Here is a 19897-nt window from a genome sequence, read left to right as displayed (position 1 = left end):
AGCAGCAAGCCAGGAGAGGGGCTGGGAGGTGCAAGGGAAGGTGCTGTCAGCACCCAAGGCAGCAGGGGGCTGGCTCAGGGGCACCCTTTGCTTGGGTGCCTTTCCAGAACCTGTTTGCCTGGGTGCTGCTGCTGTGCATTGCTGTGTTCTGAGCCAGGGGAGGTCATGGACCTCCTCCCTAGGTTCATGGACTGTCATTTTTAGCCTTGGGTTCATGGACTATCGTTTTTAGTGCAAGACTGCATGTGGGCAGAGAATGCAGCAGCAGGCTTTGCCATGGCTGAGGACTTTCCCAAAGACCACAGAAGTGGTGGACTGCTCTGCTGCATCACGTTCACCAGCACCCACCTGGCACTATCAGAGGCTGCAGGTCAGTTTGCCTGCTCAGAGCTGGGAACACTTGGCAAATGTTACCTGTACTTAACTATGCTGAATTTTTGAGGCTGCAGCTTCATTTTGTCTGGCTTGCCCTCATTTCCATAGGGTGACTCATGTCTCTCTTCACTCTCTCCTTGCAAAGGCAGCAAAACTGTTGGAGTTATTTTTTCCATTTCCACTGCCTGGCTCAAGCTATGGGGCTTTAAAAAACTCAAATCACAACATACCCATAGATCAGTGATAGGAGAACCACTGCTCTGACAGCAACAGGAGACCAAAGTGAGGGGATACCCATGCAGCACCCAAGAAAAATGTATTCCTACCAGGAGGATGCTCTGAAGCTCCAAATGAAAATACAGCTTCATCACTCTACTGAGTACAGAATCAGGAGGGAAATCTGCTTAGGTTCTTGGCATTCAGACAGGAAAATGTGGGCCTCTAGGGAGCAAAAGAGGAGAGGACAAGGTTAGAATATTATGAAGTTCTAATAAACACAAGCAAAAAATTATCAGTAGCTTCTCCACCTATGGGGGAAAAAAGAGGATTGCAGAGAATATAACAGATTTAGATCTTTATTTGTTATTTACACCATGAATCTTGGACCTTCCTCAACCAGAAGTCTCTGGTACTTTGTATTTCCTTAACACTTTCTGTGCCCAGCTTCTCAACACTCTTAAAAACATGTCTTTGAAGCAGGGCTGAGAGGTAGCACTTACACAGACCTGTGGCTCAGTACTGTTGCTCACTCAGCACACATCTCTAATCAGCCCTCTTTGGTGACTGCTTTTTGGCATAACACACTGGTTACTCAGTGTAGCTGATACACCTAATATGCCTGATCAGGGTGCTCTGCCCACATCTCCCTTTAGAGGGTTTGGTGTAGACCTATTTTGGCATTTTGCCCTCAGTTTTTCTCCTCCATCCTTGCAACCTTCAGTATACCTCCTGATTGGGTGTTTGAGCCCCACAAGCAAGTGCTGGGGGAGCACAGGTAACCAGAGGCTGCTGCATTAATAAAAGCAGCGCTAGAAGGAGGATGCTTTCTCCCTTTCAGACAAACATCTCTTCCCCATTTATGATGGACCAAAGGTTGAAGCAAGCTGCTCTACCACTTCCACCACCATTCTGAAATTTTATGCTCTGGAATTGCTGTCAAGTTTAACGTTCTCATTTTATATCACGAAATAGAAATTGTTCCAGCTCCACAGCCTGAATGAATTCACAATGAAAATGATTGAAAATTTTAGGTGAAATTTCACCAGCTGCTCAAACCTTCAGCCAGTGGTCTTACTTTGGATTAAAAGCAGAGATAAGCAGTATTTACTTGGAAAGCTGAGCACCAGACATACCTGGAGAATTCTTTCTGAACCTAATATCAATGAGAGAATATTTGAGAGAATACCATCTGAATATTTACCCTTTTGTACAGCTTCATTGACCTTTTCTTACAACCTCTTGTTAGCTTTTCCCTTTACAGGTTTTTGGAATAGATCTCTGGTTATAAGTCTATGGTTCTCTGACACGTTGTAGCTTTGGAGAAAGGAAGGTCTTTTGTTTTAAACTTTTAAAATACAAAGCCACAAAATGGTTGCCTCTTCAGTGGTACTTTTACATAAGCATGGTCCCATTGGCAAAATTCCCATCAACTTTGATAGCTACAAACCCCATGGTTGAACTTCAGGGAAAATACTTTTATGCCTCAAAGGTTACAGTCTTGTGTACTCAGTACCTTCAAATCTGGTAGAGCTGGTGGTTCACCTAAATGCCAAACACATGGTCCTAATGGTAAGAAGTCACAACCTGAGGCTGCCTGGAGGCCCCTCTGAAATACCTGAGGACAATTTCTAGCACTTATAAAGCAAACCAAGAGCTGCTGAGTTACTCCAGAGTCTGGCTTTTTTTGGTTGGTTTTTTTTGGGTTTTTTTTTCATGGTTCATTTTATAATTGCTGTGACCAACTCTGGGGGAGCCCTACTCTTCACCCTGGTGAGGGAAGCAGCACCCTAAGGCTACATTAACAGATCATGACATTTTTCTTCATTCCTCTCCTGGCAAGTGGCAACTGAGCTAAAACTAAAGGCACAAGGTGTAGCTGTGATGCTGAAGCAGAGCTGATGAGCAGAATGCTCAAAGCCTCAGAGTTACCTTTGGTCCCCCTGAATTTACTTGCACGACCACAGCAGTGCTGGGGGTCACAGGTTTGTGCTGCAGCACCAAGCCTGCTGCAGAGCTGTTCCTAAGCCTGTCCCTGGGGTGTCAAAGTAGCTTGTGCTGTGCTAGGAAGGCAGGAAGAAAAATGTCTCTGTGACTACTAAGTCTAAAATCTGTATTATTGTCAAAGAAAAAAAAGCAGCATCAGCTGCTGCCACTGCCCAGAGCAGGGAAGCATCATTAGTGGTGCAGGGCAGGGGGAGGCAGTGGCGCCTCCGGCACCGCATCCCTGCAGCCTCCTGGGGCAGGGGCATGGGAGAAACCACCCTGGTGGGGAAGGCTTTTCCTGCTTTAAGGACACCATGAACAAACTCATCACTGGTCATCCTGGAAAACACAGCAGGCCACACAGCTCCTCTGGCTCCTGTTTAGCTGGCAATTTTCCTTCTGCTTTTCAGAAGCCTGTTAGTGGCTGCATTTCCAGGCGTCCCTGTGCTGCTGATTGCTGCTGCCATGCTTCAGACATGTTTGAAATGTCCTTATTTGAACTATGACTTGCAACAGCTGTATTTAAAATCATATACTTCACCTTCACTTTCCACAATCAATATTGTTAACAGGGATAAAGCTATGGAGGGATAATAGAAAATATTTACTCATTTCTCTCTGTGCAGTCTTCCCCAGCCATTACCACATCCCTGACCTCTCTCTCCCTCCTCCAAGGGATGCACTTCCATGCTGGCAATGGGCAGTGGGGCAGCACCAGCACAGCAGGAGCAGGAATCGCTGGCAGCAATGCTCCCAAAGTAGATAGGAGAGGTGTTCCCAAAGGACCAGGACGTTCCCCTTCCATGCTGCCTTCCATGTTCCCTTAGACCATACAGGAGGGCTCACTGGAAAGCATTAGCAATCTTCCTGTGCCTCTGGGTGCTGGCAGGTGCTGCTGGAGGGGGCAGAAGGCAGGGGATCACCTAGGGATGGGTGCTGCTCACTGGGCTGAAGCTTGGTGCCACCTCCTCCACCACGTGCCAGGGGACTGCTCTGCCCACTGCATATCAGGCTGGGTGCCCAGTAAAAATGCACTGCCTTATACTGTGAGAGTCCCTCTGAGGTGCTCTGGGAAGGCTTTTAATACCAGAGTTATCTGGTGTAAACTCAGGCAGGTTCATCAAGTCAATGGAGGGACGTTGTTGCATAGTATCTAGAGCCTTCACTTGTTGGTTTTTATAAGTGAATATACAACTCTGAATATACAACCAGCTTCAGGTAATGGACACCTTCATTTCCACATTGGCAAGGGATTGATGTACTCCAATAAATATTGACCTGTTGTGATGAAGTGTTCTTATTATCACAATATATTGGTATAGCACAGATATATCGATAGATTTTCAGCTCAATGCTGTATAAACATTTTACAATGACATATTTTGAACTTACACTGACATGCCTCTAAAAATATTTGTGCTGGCAAGGAAGCAGTGAGCTCACTCTGTCACCTCTGACATGGCAAGAGCAGGGAAGATGACCAAAGATTCACTAGAGTTTCAGCCTCTTATCAGTTGTTTTGCACGTACCAGCCCGAGCACAGGTCAGGAATCTGTTTGCAGTGGGACCCACTTTCAAAATTTGCTCCATAAGTCATGATTCATTCTATCCATTTATAAATACTGAGTTATTGAAGCCTAAAATTCTCACACCAATTTGCACCAAAAGGTTGTTTATTTGCTTTTCAGAAATTTCAATACTTATATTTTGCTCCTTCTGAGGGCTGAGTGGTGGGGTTGGAGACCCAAAGGTACTCTTTTCAGTTCCAAAGCACTCTGCTAAGATAGCCCTCTCTCCCCTTGTATTTGTGAAATAAAATCTATGCAATTGCAGTGTAAAAGCACTCTGAGTTGCCAGGCAGGATGGTATGTAGAGTAAAATATGGAACCAACATTTAACATTTTTTTCCAAGAATTCTCTTTTCCTGAGAGCAAGATGCATTTCTTTTTCTCAAAATGCCCAGCTAAGGTACCACCCCCTGCTCAGGCAGGGGCACCTTCATGGGATTCAACAGCCTGGGCAAGGCACTGGCAGAACCTCTGGCTCTGTCTGTCCCACCATACAAGTGCACTCAATACTAGAGGAGGAACTGCCTATTTTTAAATCTCTGTAACGGGTGAATTTTAGCTGCACATTGGCAAGAGGCACGTCTCTAATCCCAGAAGAAGCAGTATCATTGGAGCTGTCAGCAGCTGGCAGGAGGGATGGATTGTGCCTCCAGCTGTCAGGCAGTGCTGCAAACCCTGCAGTGGACTTTCCCCCGTGACAGCACGTTGGCATGCAGGACCCCCAAACTTTTCTGAACTTGTTTGCTTTATCTTGATTAATAAGCTCAAGTATTTGTAAAGCTGAGGCCTGCCATTAAGGAGGTGATAAGCCATAATTTGTAATAAAAGAGCTACCTTTTCCAATTGTCTTCAGCTGAAGCAGAGTCCGCACAATGATTTATTGCCTTCCTGCTAGGCTCTTGATAAGTGGACACCAAATGGCTCCTCATTACTCAAAAGCTCTTCTGATTTCTTGAACCAAAGTCCTTTCCAAGCTCTACTTAGTTGACTTTCCTTGCAAAGAAAACGAATCAAGGCCCTTCTCTTAGTAGCCTGTAAACTATTTTAGCATAAAAAATATCATAAATGAGAAAGGAGAAAATCTTGTTTGCTAAAGGGCTGCTGGATGAACTGCCTCTTGCCCTTTTGATAGCATCTTTGAAATGGAAATGGCCAGCTGCCTGACCTTCTGTTCAATGACCCTTTTTGTACAAAGTCAAATTGCAGTGGCTTCACAGCAGCAATTCACCTATGGACATAAACTAGATTTCAGGGGGGTATGGAAGAGGAGGTTTATCTCTGCAGTTTCTTCAGAATATGTCTTCTGTGTTAGTATTTCCTATGTACACATCAAGTATCAAGCTTTTAAAATAATTTATGGCTCAGAAAAGGTATTTAGAATTTTACTTCAGTAGCTTACATCTCTACTTTTTAATATTATGGATGTAACAAGCCTTCTTTAAAAATCATTAATCAAAAAGATTTAGTACGGGAACAGTGCTATGCAATTTTGAAAAAAATTCTATAATCAGTTATTGGATTGTGGCATTAATTATTTAACTCATTTTATTAGAACTCAAGGAAAAAAATACAATTCTAATCAGGGTGAAAGATCAGCAAAACCAAAAGAATAGAAGAAATATCATATTTTTAAATATGTTGAGGCTTTTGCAACAAAATTTAGATATTGGCTGCCCATGTGAGATGTCCAAGCACTGTGAAAACTCACTTCCCTGACCAGTTTATGCTCTTGCAGCTCAGTTCATCCCGTGATACAATTGCTTTTTGAGAGCAGCCATTCTTTGTTAAATGTATTTGCCAAATTCAAACCCAATCTTCCAGCTGGGGCGAATCACTCGTGCTCTATTATACCAGCTGAGATTCTGTCCAAGGAGGCTTCCCAGATATTCATAGAAACATCAGACTCAGGGTGCTTCTTGGCAGGAGCCAAGACCAGTGTGGGCCATGGCAGGGTTTCCCTGGCTGGAAATTGGTTCCTTGCCTTGAACCACCCTCACAGGTGACTCCTCCTTTATATTTTGACTCCATGTCTCTCTCTCTGCCAAGTGCCAGACATAAAGAAAAAGAAGAGGATGCATGTTTTCTTAAGCAGCACGTTTAGCACTATTTCAACTTGGTCTAAAATTATGCCTGGATCATGTAAGCATTAGCAATCTCTCATAGCTGTTAAAAAAATTAGACCCTTAAGGTAGCTGGTACATTTTCTGATTAAAGAGTGGCCCTGATTGTGGTTTTGCAGCTAACAGCTGGTATGTTAAAGCTAAAATCTGAGTGTCAATTAATTCTGTATCAGATCAGCTGAGAAAGACAACAGTGCACAAGTATATCGTCATTGCAGGAGTAAGGCTGTTGAGAGCTCAGGGTGTTTGATGCTTTCAGACTGTCAGTCTTTACTTATGATATTGTAAATGAGGCTAAAACAGTTTAATTCGTGTAACTGGCAGTCAGAAGGAGCAGAACTGGCAGTTTAATTGAAGGAGAGGGGAGGGCTGGCAGTACTGGCAGGTTCTCCCGTGGTTATTTGATGCACAGTGGATGTTGCCCAGTGGCAAGTTTCCCAGTCTTGTAGCACACACAAAAACAGTTCATAATTACACCATAATTCAATCTGAATCTTGTTTCCAATAAATTCCTCATGAAATTAGTGTTCTGCCCGGCAGCAACCCAGGCAGCTTCCAGCCCTGCCACCCTGGGACATGGCATGGGAGGGATCCTGCAGCCCCAGTGACCTGCCCATTGCTTTTCGTGAGAGCATGGTGGTGGCTGAGGGGAAAGGTCACTGCCTGGGACCCTGACATGCTGTGCCCTGTCCTCCTGCTCTTTGGCACTGGACAGACATGGCTTTCCTTTTGGGATTGAAAATTTTCTTATTGGTTATGATGAAACTCAAAGGAGAAGGAAAACAATCAGCAAAATTACCTGGAGGTGTCAGAGTAAGAGATGACCTTCTGGTGAGGAAAAGTTTCAAGACATGTTCTTGGGCCCCTGAGTTCAAAGAAGCATTTGTGCATTTGCTTAAGTTTTAAGCATGTGCTTATATCCATTCCCATACAACAGCACATTTAAATAATGTGGAAACTCTCTCAAAGCCAACAAAATCAATTTTTATATAATGTTTTGTAGAAGCTGTAAAGGTTTGATCAAAAAGTTTAGGTGATATTCAGGTTCCTGATTTAATAAATTCCTCAGAATTATCACCTGGCTATATTTTACTATCTGAGGTGCTTAAACTTAATTTTCAGAATTAAAGTTGAGAGTGACCACAACTCCATGCATGACTAGGCTCAATGGGTTGGCACCTCTTGGGGTCCAAGAAGGGGATCCTCTTCCATCTGCTGTGATTTACTTCATACCTGCAGCCTCACCTCTACTCTCTGGCCTCTCCTTTCTCTACACACAGCCTAGGGAAGAGGTGCTGTGCCTATTTTCCAGATAAACCCTGTAGTTAGGGTAGGATACCTAGGTTTCTCCTGTTGTGACTGAGATGCTTGTGTGCAGGGATGCTGTGGCTATTGAACTGCACTCTTCTAGGGAAAAAGCTCATGTGGAGGCCAGGAGAGAAACTGCTCTTCATCCTTCCTGTTGAGAAATGCAATTTGGAAGGGTCCCTGGAGGCAGCAAGAGCAGCCATGAGCCCAGGCATCTCACTGAGAGAGAAAGGCACTCACCTAGGGGGCAGGATGGGCCCCTCTGGCCATGCATTTCATTCCAGGAATGATGTAATTAAAAAAGACACAAACAAATAGTCATCTGGTATTGCTTCTTGTATAAAAGCATCTGAAATACTGACATAAAAAGAAATGTCTTTTCAAGTGAAGGACTCTAAAATGGCCAAGGAATATTTCACTGATGTTTAGAGGAAAATAAAAATTCCTCTCTGAACTGAGAACAAGGATGAAATATTTAGACCAAAGGTTAGTGTCCTCCCATAGAAATAAACCTCCTGGGTCACTGGCTTTTAAGATAAAAACATTTCCTCTGTAGTGGAGCCTATACCATGGTGAAGCTGTAGCACCACTGTATTTCCAGGGGAAATAGTGAAAGGCAGCAGACTCAGAGATACCCAGAGAGCAGAGCACGTACCCAGGCTCAGGTGTGTGTGCCCAGCCTGGCCCAGGGCAGGGGCAGTGGTGGCCCCTAGGGACAGGCAGGTAGGGGACATGGCCACATGGCCACCTGCCCTTCGCACTGCCCTGGGCTGCTGACAGCCTCACCCATGGGGCTTCTCCCAAACCAGGGAGGAGGAAAGATTTCAAAGCCTGCTGCAGAATAAGGACACCTCCAATGTGCAGCTCCTGGAAAACAGTGCATCCATCACTCCATTTCAGGAGGAAGTTTCAGCAACATTTCCAGAGAAAAAGGGTAGATTTTTTTCCCCTGTCTGGAGCTTGTCCCTGTCACCCCTGCATGTGAGCAGCTCCCAGGGAAATGCCCAACACTCCACCTGTACAACCTGTGCATTTTTGGGGAGCCCCTGGGAGGGGCTCTCCCAAGAAAGACCCCTTCCTCAGCTGTCCTCAAGATCTGGCATCCAAGGACAGGTTTGCAGCCATTACATCCATAGCTACAAAAAAACCCGCCTCCTTTTCATCCATACTATTCCACTGAACACAAGGCTAAAATAAGGGTGCCAGTGCCTTGTTTGAAATGAAAATGGCAGCACTGTTTTTTCATCAAGAATGTCTTTTATCATCTCCCTTTTCACCAGTGGTACTGTGACAGTGAAAATCAGTTAATGCAATCCTCACAAGTCACCACTAACCCCACAGATGCCGGGAACCTTTGACTGAAGAGCTGCTTACCCTGGAGGAAGTTACTCAATTCCTAAAGGTCTTTACAAGCTTGGCACTTAGTGTTGTTTCTGCACAGTAGTGGTGCAGGATTAGGGGCATGACACAGACACTGCCACAGACAGAAGTGCTGTGCTAATACCTCTCCGAAAATCATCTGTTGGGTCTGCTAAAAGTCCAGGGCTCCCAGGTTAAGGAACAAACACTGCTGTACTCAGATTAACTATGTTTATCTCTTAAAAAGGAGTAATTATGGAATCCCAGATTAATTAAATTATTTTACTTAAAATAACAAGCTGAATCCTGCAGTGCATCTTAAGCAGACTAATGAGCACAACAGCGAGGATGAGCAGAGTGCTGGTGAGGGGGAAGGAAAAAGTGGCTCAGAAACCAGTGTGAGAACATGCAAATAAAATACCCACCAGGTTTTACACCTTGCCCTCATTATCATCGCCTGTGATTTGAGAGCTTCTGCAATACACAACTGTTTATGCACCCTTATTTTCTCCCAAACAGCTGATTGTTTATTTTTAATGACACAAGTATCACACAGATGACAGTATATGGATTGAAGATGCTGCTTCTATATTTTTCTGCTTGTTGCTGTTATTTCTGGGTTGCGAATGTTTTTAAGCACAGGCCAACTCTTTGCCTCTGAAAATCAATGGAAGTTTGGCGGTTGATTTTAAGGGAGCTGGAACAGATCTGAAGGTTTGTACCCCCATTCCCTTTTTAAATAAGCAGGCATTTTATAGGATAATGGTCCTGGAGTGTATTGATTGGCCTCAGACAGGCTGTACATTGCCCACACTGGAAAATGCAAAACCTGTAATGGGCTGAACACAACGGGGATGTGACTGACGTGCTGAGGGCATTCTGGGGCTCAGGGCTGCTTAGGGTGCTGCAGTGATGGGAGATGTCACAGAGGACACCCAGCAAGCCCGGCAGAGCTGCACTGCATGGAGCACAAACATCCATAAACCTGCATCTGCTCCGCCAGGCTGGCAGGGACCTTGGTGCAATGGGCTTTGTGCTGGTCTGTGAGGATGTGTGGCACACCAGCTGCAGTTCCCCTGTCCACGCTGAGGGGAATGCACCATGCAAAACACTGCAGGACGCAGCAAAGTGTCAATGTGGAAAAATACTGACATCATTTTGTCTTACTGCTTGTTTTATGTATCAGCAGTGTTGAATATTATTAGAACCAAGGTAAGTATGGAGAGATCTGTGGGGCTATGCAGAGACAGTGTGAGCCCTAGAGAAGTGCTGATGGACATGTCAGCCATATGCCAGCCCCTTCACTGCCTTGCTCAGTGACTGGGTGTTTGTATTTGTTGGTTCTGTGCAAAGGATGTTCAAATCAGAACCACTGTCCTGGAAAAAAATCTTTCCAATAATAACTGATGATGTGAGCCCACGTCAGTGGTAGCCTCTTATTGACCGGTGAGGGTTTTGGATCAGGCCCTCCCCCGTGGTCATTTCCAGAGGCAATTATCCTGATAGCTCCTGCTTTGCCTTCTGTCACGTAGTGCAATTGCTCGGGGGCTGGCCAGGCTACTGTGCTCTCCTGGAAGCCATTTCCCTTCACTGAACTTTGATTGTGAGGAATAGGTTATTGTCCAGGGTCTGAAAAGGAGACCGTGCACAAACCTTGCTGGATCGAGGTGCCAGCTCTTTTCATAGTCCAAACCAAACCAAACCAGTTTTCTTCCAATGACCACGTATGATTGCAATGCAATCTACACATGCACACCTGTTCATATGAATATGGGAATATGCTGTGCTAGACTATCTTCTGAAAACTATATGTATTTTCTATATATATATTGCCTATTTCTATATTGCCTACTGTTTCTAAAACATGAGTGCACATGCAGGAAATAAAATCTTAGTTTTGCAGAAATCAGAGGAATTTTGCTTTTTTTTTTTTTAACCTGACTTCACCTCATGTAAAATAATGTTTTAGGTACAGTCTTAATGAAAAGCCACTGTCATAAAAGCAGAGAATGTTGGAGTCAGCCAGAATAATAAAGGTAATGTGAAAATCGTATAAAGTTGAAGTGTGACAAGTACTAGCCCTATTACACAGGCTGTGCACGCACGTGCATGATATTCAGGACACCTTCTTGTCAGGTTTAATTATATTAGTACCCCCTGCTCATCTATATCCTCTATAAAAGCACCAAGGCAATCATTAGAAATAAACATTGCGAGGTACAACAGAGAACGGAGCACAGCAGCGGCTCCTCTCTTGTGGTTTGATTTGACATGCCTGCATAAACACATATGGGATGATTCTTTATCATTTTATTTTGGCTAAAAACCACCAAAAAAACCCTGACCCCCAAATAATTGGATCACATTTTTCCATAAACGAAGAATCAGAACTACTTAGAGCTACAAAGACAGAGGAGATTGTATTAAAGGACTGTGAATCTAGATCTCTTTGTTTTGTTGCAGGGATTTTCAGGGTGATTTAGTGTGGATTGATTTGCAGTTTATTCTGCAGCCATTGTTTGTAATGTGCTTTGCAAGCTCATGTACTCTGAACCTTAATTGTTCTAAATTAAACTATGGGGACCAGACAGAACACATTTCAATCAGAATTACAAAATATTGCGCCAAATTCCTTTGGGATACATAATCTCTTGCTATGTCTGCAGTGCTTGTATACATGAAGGAGAAGTGAGAAAGCATATTTAGGAAGACATTTTACCATAATTTAATTTACTCTTTTCCACTGGTAAAGCAAACAAGGACAGGAATACTGGCAGAAACAAGCTAGCAAGTTGTTCTGAAGCTGCCTCACAGTGGTATTTTTTGTACCCTGCTTAAGCAGCTGTTTGTGCATAATTCCTGGTACAGGACATGGCAGATAGAACAGCACTGCCAGCAGTGACTGGCTGGACACTGACTGGGTCCTCAAGGACTTTGACAGGGTATAGAAAGTAATAAAAGCTTTCTTGGGCTAGCATGGAAGGAAGGAGCAATATAACTTGCATAGATTCAAAAAATTCTGTGTGAAAGCAGCTCAGCTATGAGTAGGGTTGGAGCCCTTTTAAGCCAATATGCCTTTAGTGAAAGAGCTCCATAGTATGTGCTTGAAAAATATTTTGTGCATCCTTTCTGGGACTCAAAACTGGTTTTTTTTTGGTTGTTGTTTTTGTTTTTGTTTGTTTATTTTTTCAGATAATTGCTTCCCCATCTGAATTTCCTCTGAAGAACCGTACAGAGGCTTTTCTAATAAAGAAGTTACACATCAAGATATAATTTGGGAGGAAAAGACTTGGTGAAGATGAGAAAGAATGTGAGCATGCAGGAAGGGTGGTAAAAGCAGGGGGGATTTTGGGGATGAGCAGGCAGTGCCAGCATAAAATCCAAGCCCATAGGGAAATGAGGGCTCTTGACAGTTCTGCCACATAGAATCAGGTGCCTGGCCTGCACAAAGCTCTTCTTTTTGGTGTACCAAAGCCCCAGCATAGGGTCCCTTTAGTACTCAGTAGTACTCAGCACTTGATTGGGATAAAATTCTAAGAGAACATAATTTTTGGAGATTATCAGCAAAAATACCTTTCTGTATCCCTGTCCCATCACAGCAGAGAGTTGCTGGACCAGAGCCCTGTGGGAATATCATCATCCCATGGCTAGAACCGGGTGATCATCATTTCAGGCTGTACTCTGTATTACTAGTTGGATGACTTGAGCTGGTGCCTCCCAGCAGTGGGGTGTCCAGGCAGCTTTGGGGACAGAAGAAATATCAGGGTGCCAATCTGCCCTTGGGAGACCACGTGAGCCTCCTTGAGGCAGAGAGAGAAAGAAGGGTCTCCCCAACTCATGGGGCAGGAGGTGTAAGAACTTCTGAGCTGGTCCCTGAACAAGAGTGAAGTTTTGTGCCAGAGACAAGGAAGCAGATGTGATGAAGATGCCTTGGCCCAGCCGAAGGGTCAAGCACTGCTTACATGGCCAGTCCTTGGAAGGCATTGTGATTTTGGGATAGGAATTCAAGTCCTTTCTCAACTCACGAGTATCAGTGCAGCTTCCTGCCACTTCCAGTCTAGAGAAATACAGATCAGCTGAACAGCAGCTCAACAAGCTCTGGAATGTCACAAGTGATTTGTCAGAGCTTTTTTGCTGGGAGATCACTTCGGAGTGGGAGTGTGGCACCCTATGTGTCCCTGTTTATCGACTGCACCTGTGCTTCCATGCCGTGCCTGAAACGAACCCACTCATACTCAATTTAGCATAGCAGTCTGAATTAGTTAATTTTAGTCAATTGGTGACTGTTATTGTTAAGATCCACCACTGTGTTGCATTGCACAGGCATTAAAATTAGTGTGAAGATTGACAGCCTTTTTCCGGAAAGAATAAAAGTATCTGCACATTCATGATGAATATAAACAGAAAGGTCAAGACTCAAAACCCAGCAGTCACCTATATAGTCTCCAAACAGCAGACTGTCTCATAAGGCCACAACTCATTTAAGCCCATGCATCCTATGAATGCTCTGACAAATGTATGTAAGTGAATGGCTAAGCTCAGATATAACTTTATTGAAAACACTAAGTTTTTACTCTTATGTTTTAATTCAGACTACCAGATTAAATGCAATAGTATTAGAAGAATTGATTCAAATGTTCAGACTGACATAATACTGCGTGAACATAACTGTTCCCAGCGCCTGTAACAGTCAGACTGCTTTCTTGTCAGTGGCTTTCAATCCCTTCAATGTTTATACATCTAAAACTTGTTGATAGGAACAGTGAAAATTTAAGCCAACTGACAATAGGTTTCCTATCCACATTTATCTTTTATAGTGCTCTCATTCATAGTTGTTGGACCACAGGCAAAAAAGCACTGACTGAGGTATTTGCATAGCTCTCCTTCCCACAGTACCTGAATTACTCCACTCATCATGGATTTATTTTTATTGCTATGATGTGAATGAGAAGAGCATGATTTTTCTCGTTCTACCTACCTAAAGAGCATCGACACTGAGGGTAAGGTTTTAAAAACAAGCAAACAGAAACCACAGATTAGCCACCCAAATGCATCCCTATGAGCCTACTTAATGCAAAGGAGTCCAGCAACTCTTGCTCACACAGGCAAGACAGGATTCTCAGCCCCATTTAAGCTTTCCATCAGTGATTCAATCTACTGAATCCTTACTCACAATGTTATTATTTGTTCAGTGTTGAGATTTGTTTCTTCAGATTTTCAGAGTGCAAATGAAGACAGACAAGATGGGAACTGTTGGGGCAAAAATGATGTAAGAGCAGTCATTTATAGCAGGAGTAAGGTTAGGTCATCCCCAGATTTCAGGTTTTGTACTAACTGAAAAAACCCCCCAAACTATATTAAAATCTTCACTTACAGCTGCAGGCATCTTGTGTATCTAACCTAGGTAATCTTCATGCAGCCTCTATTACAATGATGCTCCAAAATGTAAACTCTTTTTTGTTACAACTGGCTTACTTAGAGAGAAACATGAATGAAATTAACAGCACCAGGAGAGACCTGCTATGTGTCCTGCTGGTAACCAAATGAGAAGGTGTTTTGGTGACTTAAAAGGAAGAATTTCAGTGGGTCCAGCACAGAGTATTTCCTATGTGAGAAAAACCCCCAGTGTCAGACAACAGACAGCCTGGGCACAAAGGGAAATGCTTGACAGCTACATGGATTTGCCCATGCTAAACCCTGCTGAAATGCCACTTCCAAAGGAAATGCCTTGTGAAAAATATTTTTTGTGGAGAACAACTCAGCAGCTACATTTTCTAAATAACGCTTATTATTTGTACAGCAAAAAACAAAACAATGTTTTATTTTTTTTTTGCCACTGCATGGAGAAGAAATATGATTACTGTCTCCTGGCTCTGTAATGTCCTCTTCTTCAGCCGTGCATTTTGTCCAGTTGTATCTTATCATGTTAGTGAAAGGAGGGTTTCTGCTCCTTTCTTTCCCCCCATCTTGCTCTCTCTCTCTCTTTTTTTTTTTTTTTTTTTTTTTAATGCCTTCCTGTTCTTGACCTGACCTCTTGCTCACGTAACATCTCAGTTTTTAAATGGTCATTCACTATCACCATTTCTTTTGGGAAACACATTTCTAAGCCTAAGCATACAAGATTATAGCAGATTTCTTAGCTTACTGTGTAGTGTGTTTCCCATGTGATAGCTTCTCCTCAGGAAAGCTATTCTTTCATGCAGCCATAGCACCAGCATTGATCAGTGGAAAAGTTCAAGGCAGCAACTCATCAAGCACAGCTTCAATACTAGATTCCAGACAAGGTCTGCAATAAATAAAACCAGTAACAAAGCATCATATTTCCTCCTTACACAGAAAACCAACAGTGACACAGTTCTAAATTTCAGAATATAAGGACAATTTCTTCTCTCCTTTGGAGCAAAATGAAAGCTAGAGGTATACAACCTTTTAGTATGAACTATCTTTAAGTAATCATGAATTTTTGGGATGCTTGTCTTTGAAGTCTGTAGCATATAATTTTAAATGCATGGGTCCATACTGTATGAGATTTTTCAGTGCCTTTATCGAACAGGACTTTGCTGTCTGAACACTATGATATTATTGAATATGAGTGTTTAGAATATATTATTCTGACCCCTGTGTTAGTTACTGATTTTTATAAAATGCAGTAATGGTTCCAAGATTCCAATGTTAGCTGAATAAAAAAAAAAAAGAACAATTTAGTGCTGTAAGCAGATAGGAAAAAAATTCCAAATCGCACTGCGATAAAAAAATATACACTCTATGAGGCCCTCACAGATTATTGCTATTGATTTCTTTCCTGGAGACGTGGAAATGTTACCAGATGGGGTGTTAGGCAGTAAGTGTGTGGGTGCAAACGCAGTTTATTGCTTGCTGTCTAGAAATCACTGAAAACCTTCACAATTCTGTTTGGCTGTGTCACATAGAAAGGTAAATTTTTTGCCCTACACCAGTCCTTATAAAAAGCTACATGACATGCTATAGCAATGAGCATACAGTAAATTTGTCTCTAAGGACAAAGATCAACAGGGAATTAAACACACACAGATACATGCACACGCTTCCCAGGGACCATAAAATGTCTTGCACATATTTGAGTATTTGTCCTCATCTTCCTCATATCCTTGCACTATGTTGATTTAAATTAATCTGAAAGTCTAAATTGATTTATTTAATGCTTTTTTCTTTTACTTCTGCCTAGAACACCGGTCTCTTTCCTGCATTTTATGCTTATAGAAGTGCTAATAAGATTTTCTGTAGGTTTCTAAAAATCAGGTACTGGAGCTGGAGTATAATGCTCAACTGTGTCTGACCCCCTTGGGGATGCACCCATTAAAAAAAAAAAGGCTGACCTTCTGTCACTTTCTTCCCCCTCCCTTTTAATGATTCCTTCTATATCCTTTTGAGAAGATCTTTACAGCCCTTTGACCCCTGTTAGAATAGGAAGACTTAAACAGCTAAAAGTACCCTCAGTATCAGCAGTTGCCAACAGGAGCTCAAGAGGCTTTTTAGGAGATGCCAAAAGACAATAAACTACATTTTCAATGCATTTAGAGACAGTTCCACATTCAATATTGTATAATTTGCCTTTCGTTTGCTTTAGTGCAGCACAAGCTGGCACTGAGCAGAGGCCTGGCAGCACAAACAGACATTTCCCCAGCAGCAAAGTTGCTCTTTTGGCAGCAAACCCGTTTTCAACAACAAAGCAGATCTCTCCTTATTCTGCAAGTTACCTTGCTTCTTATTTAGCCTTCAGCAAACCAGGACTGCATGCTTTGGAAGAGTCAAGTGCCCCTGGCTTTGCTCCTGCAGCTACAGCCGCCTCCACCTCCCCTTCCCTGAAACTCCTTCCCTGAACCTTGTGAAATCCTCCAGCCCTGAGCCCAGCACGTGCTGGTGCCTTGTCAAGGGAAGCAGCCCAGCAGAACTGGGTCACGCCGAGCTGAAACCAGCCTCTGCCTCTTCTCTGTGGATATTTCTCAGGTGGTGGGGAACAAACCAGCAGTCTGTAGCAAAGCAGATTGGTGCTCACAGCTGGACAGCAGCTTATTACTGAGCTCAGAGACAGGCAGGAGCATCTGGTGGGAGGAAGCCTGGACAGACCAGGTGAACAAGGCTGAGATGGAACCCAGGGGTGAAAATGCCTCTGCAAACCATCACTTAAGGAGGCTTGGTTAGAGAATGCAAAAGAGTCTTTCCTTTGTGCCTTTCTGCAATATTGTAGGTTCTTCTCTCTTTCTGTGAAAAAGAAGTCTCTGATTCTTCCCTGACCTTCTGCTTAGGTCAGGACAAGGAGGAGGAGGGCTCATCTGAGCAGGGCAGCTGATTAAATGGCCAATGCTGAGCTGGGGCACTGAAAAGCAATGAGGCAATGGTGGACTAAAAAACACCTGGAAAGTTACATGGACCATTGCAATGGCCAAGCATCAGACATCTCATTATGTGTGCCATCAAACAAAACATCACCGAAACACCAATTAAGCAGTGTGACATATCCATCCTCTAAAATTCAACACATACTATTTTGGGATAACATGCAATTCAACAGAAACCAAGGCAAATCAACTCAAGTTCCCCTTACATCTTTGCACCTGATCTCAAGGGACCTCAACCATAAAAGAAGAGCTGGTGCTGTGGTAAAATCAATCTGATGTATCTCACTAAGAGTTTGCAAAATGTTCCCTGATACAACCAAGCATCTGGGATGTCCACAGATCTAAGAAATAAGGTAAAACTTGAGTTAGACTGAGGAAATTAAGTGAACAACAGAGATCTGTAATAAAAAGGTATTTCAGGAAGGACGGTTAAACACAGACATTTATTTATTTTTCTGTACCTCCCAAGACTCCAGTTAATGCTGATTGCTTGCAGCATATACTATGATAGCTCAAGCAGTTTTCTGCTAAAGTGACTCAAAAGAGTTTATCTTGGTATAATAATGCCTACATACTGCAATGGAGTTCAGTCCCTTTTGCTGCTGAGAATGAAGATACTCTTAAGCATACAAAACCACTGTCTGTGGTCAGTTTGAGCAATTACAGTGTGGAGACTGAACTGCCATGGATGACCTGATTGGGTCATTTGTAGATCAGTAGACTTGGAAAATTGATGAAACCAGTCTTTGTGCTAGAGATTTCAAAGACAGTAACAAGGAGATCCCCATATGAGTGATGTTCAAGCCCCACAAAATGAATGGCTATGAATATAATTGGGCAATATCCCACATCAAGTGTGATTCTCTTGACAATGAGATATTGTATATACAATTCATCCTAAAGGAAAGAAAACCTTCTGTTTACATCTTTGCATGACCTGGTGGACAGTGTGATAATAACCAGGTAGCCTAAGTGTCACACTGACGAAGGATGAACTTAGTCTGATATTTTCCATAGAAAAGCCCCATGAACTCGGAACACACACCTGGCAGATCATCACTTTCTTCTGACTTTTGAAGACTCTGAGTTAGCCACACAATAAATGCAGAATCAGAAGTCATCCTTATTTCCCTTAAAAACCTTGGCAAGTGAGATCAAGTGTTTCCTCCTTTGTGAATTTGCGAGTCTGGCAAAGGGAAGTAATTTTACAGTTTCTGGTGAAAAAAAGTAACAGCCTCAAGAAAGGAGGAAAAAAAAAAAAAATAATTTTTTTCTGGAAGCTTCTTGCTGCAGATGAAAAAAGAATTACGACATAGGTCTGATAAGCCTTGTAGGCCAAAACAAAGCATGAGCTGAGAGTCCTCGGCTCTGGCTTTGTCCTCTCTGAGGCGCTGTGTCCCTTGGGGACCAATTGTGCAGCTCAGAGTCCTTTTGCCTGGTGGCCTATCATGGACTCTGTTGGACTATAACTCACAGCTGCTACTTCAGAAACACCTATTTTTGTTTAGTTGTTTTAATTTATTTCATACACACACATGTGCACACACACAAGCCTGGCTCTGCTTTTTCAAGAAGCCTGGAGTGCCCAGGCATTTCATTGTTTTTCATGCATTAGCTTCAGAGGGCTTCAGGAGTAGGGGTGTTTTTATTTATGGATTAGATTGACAGAGTGCTCCCTACAAGTGCTCCAGTTTCAGCTCTATTGAATTCAATGCACTTACTCTGAGGTCCTGATCCTGCAGAGCAAGGGGAACAAACCTCAGTGATGTCCTCAGCCCACACATTAAAGCTAAGAAGATGCTTAAAGTGTTTGGGAGCTCCAACCTCTAAATATCACATGAAAAGAAATGTCCTATAATTCTTGCCAGCTGTAAATCTTTAAAGTTTATAATGAAATATTAAATAAGTAAAGAAAACACTACAGTCAAGAATGAATCTGACACTCAGGTGTCAGCAGTCTTCATGGAGGCACATATTTACATAAACATTTATGTAAATATTTAGAAATTAATAGTATTTAGGCATATTTGAGAGTACTTTTTACTCTAAAAAAGCAAAAAAATTAAATCGATTTGCATCAGTACTTAACTACAAAGAAACACCAAACTTTAGATTTCTACTAAGCACAAAATCTTGTATATCAGGGAGAACACACTTCAAGTTAGCAAAAACCACCCAGCAGCTAGAGCTGGTATCATGTAGTAGCAGTTGCTTGTTAATGAAATCCATCCTTTGAAGGAGTGATTTTAGAATTCTGCAATAGCCAATGAAAATTACATGCAAACCTTATGGTCATTTGTTATCATTATAAATTGTGATAATGTCATGGCTGACTTACAAAGATGATGACCTGAAAGGCCATGACATTATGACATTACATTTTATCAATAATGAAAAATTGCTTCTTTTGCATGATTGTACCAGAGGTGAGCCAGGACCCTGGAAGGCTGCAGGCTCATGAAGATCCAGCTCAGAGCTGGAGAGGAAAGCAGACTGATGAAGAAGTATTTCAGGAAAACAAACAAACCAACTATAGCAAGGCTAGAGACAAGACAGTTACCTCATAGTATTTAATTTGAATTTCTGA

The sequence above is a fragment of the Calypte anna genome, chromosome 10 (assembly GCF_003957555.1).
Source record: "Calypte anna isolate BGI_N300 chromosome 10, bCalAnn1_v1.p, whole genome shotgun sequence".
NCBI lineage: Eukaryota > Metazoa > Chordata > Aves > Apodiformes > Trochilidae > Calypte > Calypte anna.
Note: the sequence above shows the minus strand (reverse complement) of the source record.